Below are 12861 nucleotides of genomic sequence, written 5' to 3' on the forward strand. Positions count from 1 at the left end.
AAGGCCCCTAAGTGGTCTCAGGAGATTTGGGGTTAGAGCAAAGTCAAGTTCATTGCAGCCCCTTCACTCCCTGGACAGCAAGGGGCTCTGAGCAGGACAGGCCGGGGCTGAGAGTCACCCAAAGCCCACATCACAGGATCCAGGTAATTAGCAGCAGGCTGTCCTCCTTCTCAGAGCCCAGCAGCTCTAAGAATAAACCCCGTGGTTCTCCGTGCCCGGCACAGCATTGGAGGGACCAGTTACGGGTCGTATAAGGATTCGTGAATTCATTGCCCAGCCAGGGCATCTGGGGAAGACACCTTTACAGAGCACCTGGTGGAATGAAAAGCAGGGGAGATCCCATCCCCATCCCACCTCCTCCCAGTAGCCCTTGATCTGCCCCGTCAGCCACCTCCTATCCCTTTATTTCCCTGGACGAAGGGCCTCAGCAGAGCTATGTCCCTTGCATTTCAGCTTCCTGGGAACCCAGATGTCTCGGTTGCTCTTGGGGAAGGCAGCAGGCCCAGCCTTTGGGTGGGATGAGCCCTCCCCACAAGCCCCACTGCAGTTCCTGAGAGCTCCCCCAAGACTTCCTGAGGGCTGTAGCGCAGGCACCCGGCTCCTCTCAGGCGTGGGGCGCCAGTCACCTTGCACACGAACTCCAGGGTCCCTTCACTGAGGGAACAGGTGTCTTTGACCTCCGACTTCTGTGCAGTAAGTTTGGGGTCACAAGAGCCAAGGTAGTCATCGTCCCAGCCAGAGTCCTGCACCCTCAGGTCCCCCCACCCCGTGGGCAGGGCGTGTCGTCCACCTGGGGTGATCACTGTACCACACCATGCCGGTCCTCAACTCCTGGCCGCCAAAAAAGACCTTCAGGTAGGCGTCCGTGGCAGTGGTCCAGTCTCCCCACAAACCTGTCACCAGGAAGTTCATGACCTCCAGGCGGGCCAGCCCCTTCTGCTGGGACCGCGGTCCTGGTTGGTGGCCGCCGAGCCATGGCACAGGCACTGGCACAGGTCACAGGGGCTCTTTCACTGTCCCTCCGAGGAGCCAGGAAGAACCTTGTGGAAGCCACATAGATAATGGATGTGGATGAGCCTATAGGTCTGATTTTGTTTAATGTTGCCCCCGATTATGAAAGCAATACTTACTCATGTTGAAAGTTTGGAAAGTACAGAAAAATCATTTAAATAACATAGTAAATGCTCTCTCAGCCTAATTCTCCATCAGTATCACCAACCACATCACTGACCCCCCTGTTAGTAAACTAGCACTGCTGGATCCATCCTATCCCGGGAAGGCTCCCGTGAGGCATCCTGAGTGGCCTCTGCTCATGCCCCCGTCTCCGTCTCTATGCTTCTCATTGCAAACAGAACATTGCTTCTTCTTCCTCCTTCCCAGCATTACATTCTCCTTGACCTTTCCCCCACCCAGCAGGCCTCACCCCTGCAAGAAGCAACACTCCACCAAGTTTGTGCTGAAGCTGTACTGGTTCTGGAACATTGGCCAACTTCCTCGGGAGTGCGGGAGAGCTGGATTTGGCCCTGGCCAGGTAACACTGGGAGCTGGAGCTGTAGGTGGGCCAGTTGGTGGGGGCCAAGGGCAGGTGCTGGAGAGAGCCCCACTGCAGGCATCGTGTCAGAGGGTGCAAGTGCCGTTGGGCCACAGAAAGTGCTATGTGTCCTCCAGGAAGGATCCCAAGTGCCGTAGGATGGTCGCATCCATGGGCTCTCCCGCCGGCCACAAGCAGGGCAAATGGGCCGCAGTAGGAGGGGGATGCCTGGGAGGAGCTGTGGAGACAGGAGCATCAGCTCACGTGGAGCTGAGCCCGAGAAGGAAGTATAAGAGCATATAAGTATATAAGTATAAGGTCTCTGCAGCTTCTCACCTCCTTCCCTCCTCAGCCTCTGCACACACCGCTGACTCAGCCACACCTGCCCTCTTTCTAGCACCTCCACCTCCAGCACGGGCAGGTCTCCTTGGCAACAGTGGAGTGAGTGTGGGGTGTGAAGCAGGAGCTGAGAATGGCTTCTCTGAGGGTACTTAGGGGCTCTCTGGAAGGGAATAGGCCCCATTCTGAAGCCAGTGGCTCCTGGTCACTGTTAACTGAACTGGACTTGGGTCTGCTTGCCCGACATGAAGCAAAACCAATCTGCTGACCCTGGGTTGTGGTGAAGGAAAGTACAGTGTTTGTTGCAGAGTGCCAAGCAAGGAGAATGGGCAGCTAATGCTCAAAAGACCCAACTACCTGATGGCTTTCAGGCAAGGGTTTCTACAGGCACATTAGGGGTGAGGGTTGCAGGGTGTGTGATCAGCTTGTGGACATTCTCTGATTGTTTGGTGGTGAGATAACAGGGTGGTATTTCAGGAATCTCAATCATCAATTTTCTCGTTCCAACCTGTCTGGGGTCTATGTTCTGGTGGTCATCACGCAGTTAACTTCTTCTGCCTGGTGGGGGGGCGGGTCTTAGTTTCTGCAAAACAACTCAAGGATATGTGTTAGGATATTATCTATAGCCCTTGAGGAGGAGCTGAGTGTCCTTGACTTTGTTTTATGGCTAAGCTATTATTATTTTGTTTTGTTTCACTGCTTTCCTTTGTTTTCCTCTAATTATTAACTGATTACGTTTGCTCTTTGGAACTCGGGGAATTCCTAGGAGGCTAAAACTTTTCAAAATATAAGCAAGAAGCGGGGGACATGGGAGGTCTGACCCAGGAAGGTGCCCTCAGGGCCTGCTCGATTTCATGACCAACCATCGCAGTTTGCCGAACAGGGACTTTGAATGCTACAACTGGAAAAGTCCTGGGCAAACCAGGATGAGTTGCTCACCCTTGTCACGCACCCAGCCAATGCTTAATCTGATCTGTGAGAAATAGGACAGGGGACCTCTAGATGCTGTAGACCCACCCGGCTCTGGCCCCACTGTGGTCCCTACATCTTTGGGACCTTGGGTGTTCTGTTGAATGGGTTCCAGTGCTGGCTCTGTGACCATGGGCCAGAGCCTCTGTTTTCACATCTATAAACAGGAGTATTGATACCCACTTGCCCAGCGAAGCACACAGGATCGTTGTGGATATGAAAGGACCTAGTGGGGACCCCTGACAGGCGGCTGCTGGCATTGTGGTCATCTTCACCCCTGTTCTCATTCTAGTGTAGGGAGCTTAGAAAACTGAGCCCAGCCTGTGGTCACCATGTCCTTACCCTGCTGCAGCTCTATGTACTTGCTCTGCTTCCAGACCTTTCTGATGGAAGCACGTTTCTGGGCCATTTAATCATTGCCTCTCTCACCTGCACAGCTTAGTATAGTTTAAAAGGGCTTTCACATCCGTGCACAGTCTTATTTGGTAATTTCTCATTTACAGAGCACAGAATATACCAAAGCCCCCAGACCTGTGTGTCTGAGTATTTTGTCACCCTCATTTAGAGCAAGAATACTAAATGCAGTCCGAATAACAGCTGACATTTGTCGAGTTCTTACGATGTGCCAGGCACTCTGCTAAGTACTTTGTATACAGTAACAGTCTGATAAACCAGCTCTGTGATTTTCCCACTATACAGATGGGGAAACTGAGACTTGGTGGGGCGGTTGTTTAAGAAACATTCTGTAAATCACAGAGCTGGTAAGTGGCGAGCCAGCATTGCTTATTTTCCTTAAGCCCTTTGGGATCCTGCAAACCAGGAGCAGTGCATGGAATCCCCCTGCCACAGTATCTACTGCCCGAGTTGGGGGTATCAGGCTGCTGAGGTTGGAGAGACGATGGAAGGAAGGAGGTAGAGTTGGTCGATAGGGCACCCCCTGTTGGCGTGGGTGCCCTGGGCAGGATGTTGGGGAGCTGGGTTGGAATATTAGAGCTTGTGTTCTCCTGCAGTGTGACTTTGGCCAATTCACCTACACTTTCTGCCTTCAGTTTTCCCACCAGAGAAATTGTTGGCATACTAGTTGTCATCATTCACAGCATTGCTACTTTGTGATAGCTTAGCCTTTCCCATGGGTTATCGGGTTAATCTTTGCAAGATTCCTCATGAGTGGGTACCATTTTCTTTTCATTTTACGGAGAAGGAAAGTGAGACACTTGAGTGGTGAAGTGACTTGGACCAGGTCACTCAGGTGGTTGGTTAGGCTTGGACGTGGACTTGAACCTGGTGTACTGGGCTTGAACCTGGGCTAGTCTGGTTCCAGAGCCCAGAGCTTTAACCTCTGGGCTGAATTTGTAGAGCCCTCTGGTTCCTACCATCTGGATGAGATCTGGGTTCCACTGGGACTTTCTGTCTTGTTAGGGTCGGGGAAGTAACATGGATCAAGCAGGAAGGAATCCCAAGGGTAGGGGTCCTCTGTGGGCAGTCACATCTGAGTCAGAGGCTGCACCCCGGGGGGACCTCCTTATCAGTTTGATGTGGTCCTGGAAGTCCCCACCCTGTCCCCAGCCTCCTTCCCTCTCCTGGACTCCAGTTACCTGGCTCTACCACCAGCCCTCCCCTGTGTTGTCTTGGATTCTGCTTCTAGATGCTCTAGTCCAAGGCAGAGCTCAGCCAAGGGCAGAAAAGGATGTGGCTCAGAGCTCGCCCTTGTGTTTATGGAGGCGGGTAGCGTCTCCTGCTTAGCTTACAGGCTTCTATTGCCCCCACAGTAGCTTTTGGGAGATGTCTATGGCTTTCTGTACAGAACTATCTCTTTGAGGATTTTTGCATAACAAATGGCCCTGCAAGGTGAGGATCTTATCTCTCCCCAGGGCAGAGGGCAGATTTTTTTTGCTGTGCCCCCAGGGCAATGATTGGGCAGGCTTGCTAGTAGCCCCTTATAAGATTGGAATTTCCTAAACTCAGGGCTCCTCAGCTGTGACCCAAACCCACCGAGGGCATGGCATCCACCCAGGCCCGCCTCCAACTTGGTGGAACTTGGGGGCGAGGGAATGTGAGGCTCATGCAGCTAAGAATGCTGTGAGCCAAAAGGTCCTTGATCTCTGGCCCGGGAGTTTCGTGTCTTCTGTCAGGGAACTGGGGATTGGCGTACAAGCGGGGTGACATCTCAGGGTCTTCGCAGCTTCACAGGTTTGGTGACAAGGATGGGTGCTGATGGAGACGTATCTTTCTGGAAGAGGAGAGGATAAGAGCCCGACAGAGGCAGCTGTGGGGGGGGGGGATATACCCCACAGACGTGGTAGCAAAGGCTCTCACCCAAGGGGTTTTTGGGGCATAAATGTTCCCCACTGTCCTTCCTGGTAATGAGGCTGTGGGGCTCGAGGGAGGAGGGAAGTGCGCTGCCCGCCTGTCACTTCGGCTGCTGTTTGCACTGCTGCAGCCAGGAGGAGGAGGAAGGACCAGGCGTCCCCGAGGCTGACAGACAGCGCTGGGTGGATCCAATCTGAGCCCAGGCTGTTGCAGTGCTGCTTGAAACCCAGAGCGCAGGATGGACCGCAGCTGTGGACATTTCTTCCGGTGACGGCTAAATCCACCTGCTTTCTGGGCCATTTGCCCCTCGACAGCGGTGCACCTTCCAAAAGCCGCTCCCTCGGGACTGAGGGAGGGCTCCCCCCCGTAAGGCAGTTAGGTCACCGGGTGTGGCTGCCTCCAGAGGGGGCTCATCTCTCAGCTGCTCTCCGGGCCATGGGGCTGCAGGGGTATGTGGACCTACTTTGATCACTCAGTGGAGGTCGCTTGCTTCCGAGTAGGAGGAAGCTTCCCCTGGGACAGCTGGAGCGGACTCAGGGAAGCACACGGCTCAGGAGCCCTGGTTCTGCAGCTCGTACTGTGCAGTCTTAGCCTATTTCACATTTGGGTCTTCACTGTGTACCTCAATTCTCCCTGCACTTTGCTCTCTCCATGACCTTGTGTTCTGCGGCTCTCTACCGCTCTGCCCGAGGCTCAGCTCCACTGACCCTAAGTAACCATTCGGGGACTGAGTCAGGGGCCCTGGGAGGGATTTCTGCCCTGCTTCCCACCCACACAAGCCTCCCAGTTTCCAAGGCTGACTTGGCTAATTGATCTGGAGGCCTGTGGAGCGTGAATGTGCACGGCTGGCTGCAGGGCTCAGCTGGCCTCAGCTGCTCGGAGTTATAAAAAGAACAGAAGTGCTGGTGGCGGTTGGGTGACTAATGGTGACCACTGGGGGTGTTGCCATCAGCTGTTGGGTGAGATGGTGTGTATCCAGCCTCACTGAGTTCCCAAGGCCTGAGTATCCCTGGAGCCTGATAGCCTTTCTCACCTTCCAGCTGGGCCTGCGGGGACTGTTTCTATCAAGAGCTTGATCAGTGCACAGAACTCAGTCAGGCACAGAACTTGATCAGTACCCTGCGGTCTCCTGAGAGCTGGCTGTGGATCCAGCCCAGCTCCAGGCACCATGGGGAGCCACGTGCTGTGAGGAACCATTAGGAAGCTAACAATTTGGTGACAAATGCTGTGCTTGCAGACCCTCCAGGAGCTTGGAGAGCGTGGATTTTGGAGTCTATGAGCCGACTCCAAGTCCCAACTCTGCTGCTTACTTGGGCTGGTTACTAACTTCTCTGGACCTCAGTTTGTCTCATCTGTAAATGGGGACAATCCCTAACCCACGGGGGTTAAATGAATCAAGATGGTAAAATCAGTTTTAACCTGACATTGGATCCTAAGGGAAGGAGACGTTATCCTTGGCTGGGTCACACTTAGGACATCCAACCCTCCCTGCCCCCGCCCCTGGCCGAAGGCTGAGCTGGCCTAGACCAGCCCTAACAGCAGTCTGTGGTACCTGCACTTCGCTCCACAGATGTACCATTATCACTATTATTTAGTAACAGGAGATAGGAGAGGTTCTCTCCTTGGTGACTTTTTTTTTTTTTTTTTGCGGTACGCGGGCCTCTCACTGTTGTGGCCTCTCCTGTTGCGGAGCACAGGCTCTGGACGCGCAGGCCCAGCGGCCGTGGCTCACGGGCCCAGCCGCTCCGCGGCATGTGGGATCTTCCCGGACCGGGGCACGAACCCGTGTCCCCTGCATCGGCAGGCGGACTCCCAACCACCGCGCCACCAGGGAAGCCCCCTTGGTGACTTTTCACTTAAGCCCGGGTTGGTAAACTATGGTGGTGATGGTCATCTTGGGCACGCTGTAGGAGCTGGCGGGCTTTTCTTTGCGATTAGCTCCCTGCCAATGGGAGCCTGACCTGCAGCTCCCCACACTGGTGCCAGCGTAGACATTTTCTATCCCAATCTAATCCCTAATCCACACGCCCTTCATGGCAATGAGTTCAAACTCTTAGAGGAATCATTGAGCCCCCTGGAGAGAGTGGCTCACCCAGTATGGAGGGCTGAGGGGAGGGGACCTTGATGCTGGTCCATGAAACACACATCCATTGAGCACCTACTGGGTGCCAAGCTCTGGTGAGACAAAACCTGAGCCAAGAATGGCCCCTGTCCTTAAGAAGTTGATAAGAAATGCTTCAACAGGAAATGTGTGTCTTTCTCCAGACCACAACAGGAATCTCCTAACACTGCAGCAGACTTAAGAAACCACAAATGATTAATTGATGCATTCATTCGTTGATTCATCCAACATTTACAAAGCATTTACTGTGTTCCAGACTATATGCTAGGCAGTAAGTAAAGGTGGAATGAGATCTTTAGTTCACAGTTATTAAACAGATGGATGATTTCAGCACAGGAAGTCCTACGGACTTGTCCAAGGTATAGACGTGGAGCAGAAGAGGGTGTGATTGGATGATTTGCTGGCTGGGAGAGTGGGAGTAGTTCTATGTCTCGGAGCGTTTCATGGAGGAGGTGACCACTGACAAAGGATTTGAAGGAAGGGTATTGGCCTGCTGGATGGAGGCGTGGGGCAGAGGCACCCGGGCTGAGGGGTGCAAAGCCCTGGGGGCTGAGTCATTGATGGTCGGGGCTTAGAGGCACCACAGAGATGATCTCATCTACCCACTCCTGGTGCAGAGGGCAGCAGGGACTGCCCAGAACTACCCAGTCAGTCAGCAGCAGAGTTCTGACCAGAGCCTGGCCTCCTCACTTCCCAACCAAGTTTTTTTTCTTGCTGAGCAAACGCTAGACATGACACGAAACATCATCTTCCCACTTGAATCACAAGCAGGTATGCATTCAGGTCATCTGAATTTAGCTCAAAGTTTGTAAATGGAGAGCAGAGCTGGAGGGGCTGACTGGGGTCAGAGCTGGGGTCTCTGCAGTGCTTTCCATCGTGCCCAGTACATAGTTGATGCTCAATAAACGTCTGCAGCCTTCTCCATGGCTGGATGGCGGGTGACAGCCTCTCCCTCTTTTGGAGGTTGCACACATGACAGTTTTTGACTCGCGATGACTTGAAGCTAGGGCTTATGAAAGCTCTGTGCGCTGGAAGGCAAGAATTTCACAGGCAAAGCGTGAGCACCTGGGTTGCCCTCAGTTTGAAAAGGGGCAGGTCATCCTGGAAATGAGTGAACGTAGATTCACCTCCAACCACTCTGCCCTTTGAGTGGTGCAGAGGGCAGGGTCTTCTGAGTCACTCAGGGCTTTCAGTTTTAGGGGCTAAGAAGGAAGTAGAAGTGCCAATAATATTATGCCTTCTCTGTGCTGGTTCTTAAAGAGCTTTCAGACATGGCTGGTGCGGTTAGTGTCTGTTCTTGATGGGAGGCAGATATTTGTAGTCTCATTATCCAGATTTAGAAAACTGAGGCTCAGAGAGGGGCACAGCCCAGGGCAACCTATTGGAGCAAAGTTGGCCTTGAGTAAAGAGAAGTCACCACCACCTGAATTGCATTTCAGAGACTCAATTTCACCACCAGACTGCTACTCCACCGTGTTGACAATATATAGAAACAAAGTAGTATTCTCTGTCCTTCTGAAGTATATCAAATATATATATAAGGCAGATATCTTTTTCTGGAAGATTTATTATTTGTTTATTTATTGGCTGCGTTGTGTCTTAGTTGTGGTACGTGGGATCTTCATTGAGGCATGCGGGATCTTTCATTGCTGCATGTGGGTTTTTCTCTTCTCTAGTTGTGGCATGCGGGTTCCAGAGTGCGTGGGCTCTGTAGTTTGTGGCACGCGGGCTCTCTAGTTGAGGTGCGGGAGCTCAGTGGTTGTGGCATGTGGGCTCAGTTGCCCCATGGCATGTGAGATCTTAGTTCCCTGACCAGGGATCGAACCCGTGTCCCCTGCATTGGAAGGTGGATTCTTTACCACTGGGCAACCAGGGGAGTCCCAAAGGTATATATCTTTATATTATAGTTTATATCGATACATAATTATATGACATATTATATAGTTACTAAAGTATGTATTGTATTATATATTAAATATGTTATACATTTATATATCATAATATATAATATATTATACATTTATTTATATACATTATATATAATATACATTTTATAGTATGTATTATATAAATTATATATTTAAATATAAACTATAACACAAAGATCTACATCTTAATATATGTATATCTGCTATATTTCAGAAAGACAGACAATCCCGTGATAAGCACCCCTCCCGCTATATCTTAACATTTTCACCCCTTCAGGCTCTAAATCCTCAAGTGCCCAGTACCACAGTGTGAGTGAGGAATTTGAGAGCAGTTTTTACATCTCACTAGCTTTCCAAATCCTAACACTGCTCCTGCCCACTCATAGAAGCTTCTGGTGGCTGCTGGAGCCCTCTGGATGGGCCAGAGCCCTGGACATGGCCTTTTAGGCACCTCAGGGTCGGATCCCTGCCCACTTCTCTCCACCAGCCACAGGGCATGTCCTCCAGGAAGCATCTTCCATCGGTTCACCTGTAGGTTTGGAGTCCCTGCTCTGTGCCCTCAAGCACCTGTGCCTACACCCCTCCCAGCAGGTCACCCCCCCACCAGAGCCCCCTTGTCTGTGACCCTCACTATGTTGCAGGAAACAGAGTGAGGCTCAAGAGGATGGTCACGTCCCAGGTCTCAGACGAGTCCCTGGGACAGCCACCAAGCGTGGGTCCTTGGCTTTGCGCAGGAAAGAGTTCAAGAACGAGCCATAGTAAAGTGAAGGAAGGTTTATTTAGGGAGATACGCACTCCATGGACAGAGTGTGGGCCATCTCAGAAGGCGAGAGTGGCACCAGGGTATGGGGTTGTCAGTGTTTATAGGGGTGGGTAATTTCATAGGCTAATGAGTGGGGGGAGTATTCCAGCTATTTTGGGGAAGGGGTGGAGATTTCCAGAAATTGGGCCACCACCCACTTTTTGACCTTTATGGCCGGCCTTGGGACTGTCACGGCGCCTGTGGGTGTGTCATTTACTTGCTGATGTGTTACAGTGAGCGTATACTGAGGCTCAAGATCTAGTGGAAGTCGACTCATCTGCCATCTTGGACCTATTTGGTTCTTTTTTTTTTTTTTAAATAAATTTATTTATTTATTTTTGGCTGCGTTCGGTCTTCATTGCTGCACACGGGCTTTCTTTCGTTGCGTCGAGCAGGGGTTGCTCTTCGTTGCGGTGCGCGGGCTTCTCATTGCGGTGGCTTCTCTTGTTGCAGGGCATGGGCTCTAGGCGCACGGGCTTCAGTAGTTGCAGCACACAGGCTGCAACTATGTTGTGGCTTGGGGGCTCTAGAACGCAGGCTCAGTAGTTGTGGCGCGTGGGCTTAGTTGCTCCGTGGCATGTGGGATCTTCGCAGACCAGGGATCAAACCCATGTCCCCTGCACTGGCAGGCGGATTCTTAACCACTGTGCCACCAGGGGAACCCGACCTACTTGGTTCTAATCAGTTTATGTCGTGTCCTCGGGCTATGTCATTCTTTCATTCTTTTAAAGGTTGTGCCCTGCCCCCTTCCCTCCTGTTTCAACTAGACGGTGAGTGCAGAACACACAGACTGGTCTGCCACGGTCACCTCTGACTCCCGGTGTCCAGCACAGAGCTGCGACAGGGGCATGCCAGGAGTTTGTTAGATGTTGGCCACGAGTTGGAAGCCAGAGCAGGGAGAATCTGTGTCCTGGGAGTGAGGAGGCCACCCTGACCATTAGAGCCGCAGGGGGAGACAGGACCAGCTGTGGCATTTTGCTGAGTTGGCTCATTTTGGAAAGTTGGAATCAATCTGGGCTTCCCACATAGTAACCATTCACTGCCCTCCCTCCTTTTTCATAGAAACATGATTTGTTCATCTTCTTCAGAGCAGCTATGGCTGCATAGGAGGGCCTTGGCCCTTGTTGGGGACTGGCTGAGGAATGGGCTGAGGGCAGTTCTGGACTCTGAGGGCAAACTGCTGCAAGGGGGCCTCTGGAAGCCTTTACCTTGTTCGTCAAAAGGGGCACGAGAAAATGCAGAATTCTGTAGGACAGATGTCCTGGTTTCTTCAATCAAAAAATGGAGAGGAAAAAAAGAGGAGGAAATTGTTTAGATTAGGGGTCAGCAAACCTTCTCTGGAAAGACCAAGTAATAAATATTTCAGTCTTTGCGGGCCATGCTGGCTCTGGGGAAACTACTCCACTCTCTTTGTAGCAAGGAATGAGCCAAAGAACATGTCAACGAGTGGATGTGGGTGGGAGTGTTTACAGGGCGGTGGCGGGATTTGGCCCTAGGTGTAGTTTGCCCACCCCTGGTTTAGATGAAAAGACTCTTCTGTGACACAACAGCCAAATGCAATGTGTGGACTTTGTTTGGACCCTGATTCGAGCAAACCAAGTCTTAAAAACAAAACTAAACAGAACAAAAAAAGTTGTGCCAGTCGGGGCAGTTTTAACAATGATGGGATATAAGACGATCTGAAGGAATTGTGGTTACGTGTGTTGTTAGGTGTGACAGAGACATTATGGTTTTTGTTGTTGATGTTGTTTTGTTTTTAAAGAAGAGAGAGTCTTTATCTATTAACTACTGATACTAAATGGGAGATAATGCCTGAGATTTGCTTTCAAATAACCCAGGGTGTGGAGGGGAGGAAGTAAAGAAAACGTGATTGGCCAGGGGCTGCTAATGATTGAAGCTGGGTTATGGGTGAAAGTGGGGAGAGGCGGGTCTTCATACTATTCTGTCATCTTTTGTGTATGTTTGAAAATTTGCATAGTACAATTTTTTTAAAGTGGGGACAAGAAAGAACTCCCTCTTCCATTGCCTCTGGTGATCTTCGCATCTGGTGAACACATGTTGCCTGGCACTAATGCAGCCATCTTGTGACTCAGAAGGGACAAGCCTGAGGATGAGACTAACCACCAGACATGGCAGAGTGGAAAGAGGAAGGAGCTGGGGTGTCGGATGATTCTTTCGGGTTGCCAAATTAACCAGGCCGGAATGGGCCTGCTCCAGTATTCCATATTACATGGGGTAATAAATTAAGCTATATTTAATTTTGTTGTTGTTACATGTAACTCAACTGATCTGGAGAAAGGAACAGAATGGAGGCCTGGCTCTTCTCTGCTGCAGGGTGCCACCATGGCATCTGAGGGGACACCAGGATTGGAAGAAAGGCTTGTGAGAAATGGGTCCTTGCCAAATCTCTCCGAGTCCTTCTGTCATACCCAAGGGGCTCCAGGAAATGGGAGTGGTCTCTGCTTTCTGCCTAGTGATGCCGAAAACTTGGCCTCTGTGCACTGGTGCCAAATCAAATCTCAGAGACAGAGTTTTGGGTGAAGTAGAAAAGAATAGGTTTATTGCTTTGACAGGCAAAGGGGGACACAGCGGGCTCATGCCCTCAAAATCTGTGTGTCCCAACCTGGGGGATTTGGTGCGGAGTTTTATAGCACTGGTTCAAAGGTGGGGTCGCTGCGAAGGATCAGGGTGTGTGCAGGGCCTGCGCTCCTTTAATCTGAACTCAGGTGGTCTCCTGATGAGCTTCTGTGGTTCTCGAGGTAATCAAACTGTGACCTCTCTGGAATGACGAATGCTTCATCAAGTACTGTACTTAACACCTTCCATTTGTTGGGGGTTTTAGTTCTGCAGAAGAGCTCAA

This window comes from Grampus griseus (genome assembly GCF_964374135.1).
Source record: "Grampus griseus genome assembly, chromosome: 16".
NCBI classification, from domain to species: domain Eukaryota; kingdom Metazoa; phylum Chordata; class Mammalia; order Artiodactyla; family Delphinidae; genus Grampus; species Grampus griseus.